Source organism: Aquila chrysaetos, chromosome 3, assembly GCF_900496995.4.
Source record: "Aquila chrysaetos chrysaetos chromosome 3, bAquChr1.4, whole genome shotgun sequence".
In the NCBI taxonomy this organism is placed as follows: Eukaryota; Metazoa; Chordata; class Aves; order Accipitriformes; family Accipitridae; genus Aquila; species Aquila chrysaetos.
This window is the reverse complement of record NC_044006.1, coordinates 42,111,118-42,117,228: the sequence shown is the minus strand read 5'-3', so window position 1 is coordinate 42,117,228 and position 6,111 is coordinate 42,111,118.

Sequence of the window (6,111 nt, the reverse complement as noted above, 5' to 3'; positions counted from 1 at the left end):
TACTGATAGGCTGTGACTCTTTTGAAGCGGTATGATATTTCTGAACTTTTGATATGTTAAGCTCTCAATTCGTAATATATTTAACTATAAGTTGGTTTTTGGAGGGTAGATTGATTAATTAATATTACCCCATTGCTACTCTGTAATCACAATACCAGACAAATGCCAGGCTTTGATTCTTTGTATTTTTTTGGTGAACAATGCCTGAAGCATCATTTTTTTTCTAGTCAGGAAAGGCTTGTGAAATGAATGTGCTTTGGGTACTTGTTTAAATCACAGATAGCAACCATACTGCCTAGGTATGGCTGCTGGTCACAAGGCCAAGTGGCCTCTGCAGATATACTAGGAAATATTTGACATGTGTTGACAGTATCAGCCTTTGCTTTAATTTCAGGTCTTAATACAAGGCTACAGTGTAACTAGCGATAGTTTGGATGGAATTATTCTTCAGGCCATTGCCTGAAGAATACTTGCATAGCTCTGCCTTTAAAGTGGAATATTTTAATGAAGATACTTAAGTCATGTACTTTAAACAAAAGACTTTGTTTCTATTTCAGATTGAATTTTAAAATAAGTCCTATAATCAGCTGCTTGGAGAATGCCTTCAGAAGGGCAGAAGTAAAGGGTGGGGAACTCAGGGGGAGGAAGGTTGCCTTTTTCCATTCTTTCTCCAGTTGCCATTCCTCTTTTCACTTGCTTTTGTCTGCACGCCTTTTTTTATTTGTGTTTTGACTACCATGGTATAGTTTGCCTTGAGCTGTGCCTCTCCATATGTCAATGGCCAAGCTTGTTTCAGAATTCCCCTTGATTTTAGAGTTTTGATTAAAAAAAAAAATAAAATCCTGTAATATGCTACTGTCAGCATGCTAGGTGAGATTAAGATTGCACAGCTATGCTTTCTTAGAAGGTTAAAAAAGATGGGTATTCCTGGAAACCTTCACATGGTGTGCTGAGGAGCGAATAAAGGAATTCAGTCTGCTTGATGTTCTTCCAATACTGTTTCACAAATCATTACTATAACTATTTGTCCTCACATAGTTTCAAAAGCTATTTACATTGTGAATCAAAACTTGTCATTGTAAAACACTTAATTATAGTTACACACTGCGGTGGCTAAACTGATGCTAAATTACCTTTTTATGTGTAACTGCTTTGTCTTGTCAAGATTTTTTTGTTACTGGGTTTGGGCAGAATTTAGTTGCCATCTGTCTGTGGCTGTAGGAAAAATCTGATACCTCTGTTAGTGCAGTGGTTCCCTTGTACCAGGTAATGATAATTTCAGAGCTTAAGTAGCTTCTCTTGCCTGTTCCTTAGACAGATTACCCCAACTTTGTCGTATGTGTAAGTCTTCTACAGAGTTCGTGGCTTAATTCTTTGAGCCCTATAATAGGAATATTTACACACCTAGTATATAGAATTCTGAAATCCTTGCTTTTTTACCCAGTAGCTTGAGAAATACCTGGGCTAAACAAGAATTCCAAAGCAGCTTGCGTTCTCTTGCCTGCTTCTGCAGTATGGAGTGCTTTTTAAAGAGTTAAAAACTGTTATTCTACAGTTTGCTTTTTCTTGTTTGAAACTTTGCAGTTTCTATACTTTGTTTCAAGTGTGGATATCAAGTTTATATGAAGTTGCTGATTTGAAGCGATACTGGTTAAACGATTGATTTAAATTATCGGTTATTGTAAGTGGTAGACCTAGAGATTTTTGTTGGAAAGTTGATTCTCCTCCATTTGTAACCCTTAAAATATAGATTTGCAAGTAGATACAGCTTTTGCATTATATTTGGTTCTTCCTTCTGACTATCTGTAAAAATGCACTGTATTCACATTTAAACAACCTTACAGCTTGTTAGACAATTATTTAGATTTCTAATTTTTTACATTATGATGGTAGAAATGTTGACTGGTATTTGTTTCCTTTTTTTTTCTCCTCACTTTGTGTCAAACTGCATTTTGATAGTAATGAAATGCAACACTTTAAATTTAGTTACACGTTATGTAAAATTATGCTGAATGTGCTGCAAACATATGCAAAAAGGTAACAGATGTTATTAATTTAAAATAACTGATTAAATAAATGAGATATCTTCTGTAGTTAGTGAGTTGTATGGAGGTTTCTGGTCATTGTCCTTTCTTATACTGAAACAAATAGGTTTCAGGCTGTCATTTCATGATCACTCTGTGTTGATGCTGCTGTCCTGAAAAAAACAACAAAAAAACCCGCAGTTGTGTTTGTTCCAGCACTACTTCTCACCCTGACTGAAGAAAATACTCAAGTGTAACCAGGTAGTGCTAGATTATACAAAATTCAAATCATGATCAGTTATGGCATCATCTTCTCACAGCCTGGTTCTTCTTTGCTAGGAAAGAATAAAACTCCTAATTTGTTCATTAGTATTGAATTAATTGCAAATTAATTAAAGACCAATTGCTGTTAAATGGAATAAAACCTTAGTACCTGCAAAAAAAGCTGTTGGCACTGCAAGTGAATTTTATCAGTTCAGCACAAAGAGATTTTACATGCTTCATGGTAATTCTTCTAGATTTATGGTCCAGTTCTCTTTAAAACTGCTTGACAGTTTCTTAACAATAGATTATAGCACATTTAGGACTCCAGATATGTTGCCATAATTTCAAAGGTAACTAGAAGTATGTTCTTTAACTGCAAATTATTCTCTTAGTTACTTACCTGAATTAGGCTCTTGCACTGTAAATGATTATCTTCCTCTCCTGTTTTAAGACCTTTCTCCAACATCCTCAGCATTTTCCTTAGCATTGGTGTCCTTGTCTTTCTGTTTGGAATTTCGTCTCAAAATGCCACCTTTTATTCAACTTTTGAATTTAGCAGCTTGTGTTAAGACACGTCTACTCTGCTGACAGAGGCCTCTCTAAACTAGGACTAGCAGCCAAGCCAGATGCCCCCAAATTTGTTTCTGAGGTGCCTCCCCCAAAATGAAAAGTCTTAACTGCACAGACTTGCTGTACCTTACAAACCGAAGTGCAGTACCATGGAAATAAGGCTGTATGGTTCCTGGGCCAAAACGTTGCAGGGTCAAACGGAGCCACATTTTTCCTGGTAGATCTCTGAAGCTTTGTCTCCACTTGCTCAAGGCGTTGTGCTTTGTTTTACAGAGCGAATATGCTGACTAGCTGTTGGGTTTATCTGTCTGGTATGTGTACTGTTCCCTGGCAATTTCCTCCTGATATTGTTTTCCTGTTCTCCCAGCCTTTAATTGTGACAACACTTGAGAGGATGTGCAGCAGCTGAGGTAAAAGTGTTTGGTAGTACCTTCATCTCAGCAGGACCTGGAAAGAGCTGCAGAAGCTTTAAGCTTCGCTCCTGCTCCTTCCTGTTCGACAATCCCAGCCATCAGCCTGGGTAACATCAGATCCTTTTGAAGTTCAAATGGAAAACTTCCATCTCCCAAAATCCCTTCAGGGACTCCTATCAAAGCATTCTGGGCTCTCATTTCAAATAAATGATAGATGGTTTAAGCTAAAAAAAAAAAAAAAAAAAAAAGCCAAGGAAAATTGAAGCACTTGTCCCAGAGAAAGAGCCTGCAATTGTTCCACCCCCATGCAAGCAGGAGCAGTGCTTTTCTTCCTTGTAAAGTGCTGTGGGATTTATTAATGTGGTGAGAGAATTGGATATGATTCCCAGGGCTCCAGATGGCACCTGCTAGATGGGAGCTCATATTCTTATGTCTAAAGATGCTGGTGTTGATGGCATGGTGTTTGAGAATGCAATAACCTTTTGTGATGGATTTTCTTACTAGATAATGGTTTTAGTAAGTGGTCAAGTACTCCCATTTGTTGCAGTGTCTGTAAAATTATTTTAATATGATGAGAAGGTAGCCCTACTGGGTATGGTATTGGATGGCAAGGTTTGGTTAGTTTCCTTGGTTGAATGTACAAATCCCTCAGATATGCTAGACCAGTGGAGGCATCATTGGCTTCTACATCTGATTCCTTTACAAAAATGGGTTTCTTATTCAGGTACACTGCTCTGCACAGAGTTCCCATTTGAAATCTGTGTGTATTCTTGCTTCAAAATCTTTGTCAAAAACATTGGGCCTTGTTGCCTGACATTTTATAAGCAGGGTCAACAATCAGGAGGTTATGTCTTTATAAAGAAAAGGCATGTTAAAGAAACTTAGAATCATAATATCATTTGGATTGGAAAAGACCCTTAAGATCATCAAGTCCAACTGTTAACCTAACACTGCCAAGTCCACCACTAAACCATGTCCTTAAGTGCCACACCTACACGCCTTTTAAATACCTCCAGGGATGGTGACTCCACCACTTCCCTGGGCAGCCGGTTCCAATGCTTGACAGCCCTTTGGGTGAAGAAATATTTCCTAAAATCCAATCTAAACCTCCCCTGGTGCAACTTGAGGCCATTTCCTCTTGTCTTATCACTTGTTACCTGGGAAAAGAGACTGACAACCACCTCTCTACAACCTCCTTTCAGGTAGTTTGTTGAAAGTGATAGATAAAGTCTCCCCTCAGCCTCCTTTTCTCTAGGCTAAACAACCCCAGTTCCCTCAGCTGCTCCTCACAGGACTTGTGCTCTAGACCCTTCACCAGCTTCGTTGCTCTTTGGTGTCCTCCAGCACCTCAATGTCTTTCTTGTAGAGAGGGGCCCAAAACTGAACAGAGGATTCGAGCTGTGACCAGTGCCAAGTGCAGGGAGATGATCACTTCCCTAGTCCTGCTGGCCACACTGTTTCTGATACAAGCCAGGATGCTATTGGCCTTCTTGGCCACCTGGGCACACTGCTGGCTCATATTCAGCCAGCTGTCAACCAGCACCCCCAGGTCCTTTTCCACCAGACAGCTTTCCAGCCACTCTTCCCCAAGCCTATAATGTTGCATGGGGTTGTTGTGACCCAAGTGCAGGACCCGGCACTCGGCCTTGTTGAACCTCATACAACTGGCCTCAGCCCATCGATCCAGCCTGTCCAGATCCCTCGGTAGAGCCTTCCTATCCTCAAGCAGATCAACACTCCCGCCCAACTTGGTGTCATCTGCAAACTTACTGAGGGTGCACTTGATCCCCTCATCCAAGTCATTGATAAAGATATTAAACAGAACTGGCCCCAGTACTGAGCCCTGGGGAACACCGCTTGTGACCGGCCACCAACTGGATTTAACTCCATGCACCACAACTTTTTGGGCCCGGCCGTCCAGCCAGTTTTTTACCCAGCAAAGAGTATGCTCGTCCAAGCCATGAGCAGCCAGTTTCTCCAGGAGAATGCTGCGAGGAATGGTGTCAAAGGCTTTACTGAAGTCCAGGTAAACAACATCCCCACCCTTTCCCCTCATCCACTAAGTGGGTCACCATGTCATAGAAGATCAGGTTAGTCAAGCAGGACCTACCTTTCATAAACCCGTGCTGACTGGGCCTGATCACCTGGTTGTCCTGTACTTGCCCCGTGATGGTACTCAAGATGATCTGCTCCGTAACATTCCCTGGCACCGAGGTCAGACTGACAGGCCTGTAGTTCCCCAGATCCTCCTTCTGGCCCTTCTTGTGGATGGGTGTCACATTTGCTAACCTCCAGTCAACTGGGACCTGCCTGGTTAGCCAGGACTGCTGGTAAATGATGGAAAGTGGCTTCATGAGCACCTCCGCCAGCTCCCTCAGTATCCCATCTGGCCCCATAGATTTGTGTGTGTCTAAGTGGTGTAGCAGGTTGCTAACCATTTCCCCTGGGGTTATGGGGGCTTCATTCTGCTCCCCATCCCTGTCTTCCAGCTCAGGGGGCTGGGTACCGCGAGAACAATTGGTCTTACAAGTAAAGACTGAGGCAAAGAAGGCATTAAGTGCCTCAGCCTTTTCCTCAGCCTTTGTCACTACGTTTCCTCCCACATCCAATAAAGGATGGAGATTCCCCTTAGCACTCCTTTTGTTGTGAAGGTATTTGTGGAAACATATTTTATTGTCTTTTATCGCAGTAGCCAAATTAAGTTCTAGTTGGGCTTTGGCCCTTCTAATTTTTTCCCTGCATAGCCTCATGACATCCTTGTAGTCCTCCTGAGTTGCCTGCCCCTTCTTCCAAAGGTCATAAACTCTTCTCTTTCTCCTGAGCTCCAGCCAAAGCTCTTC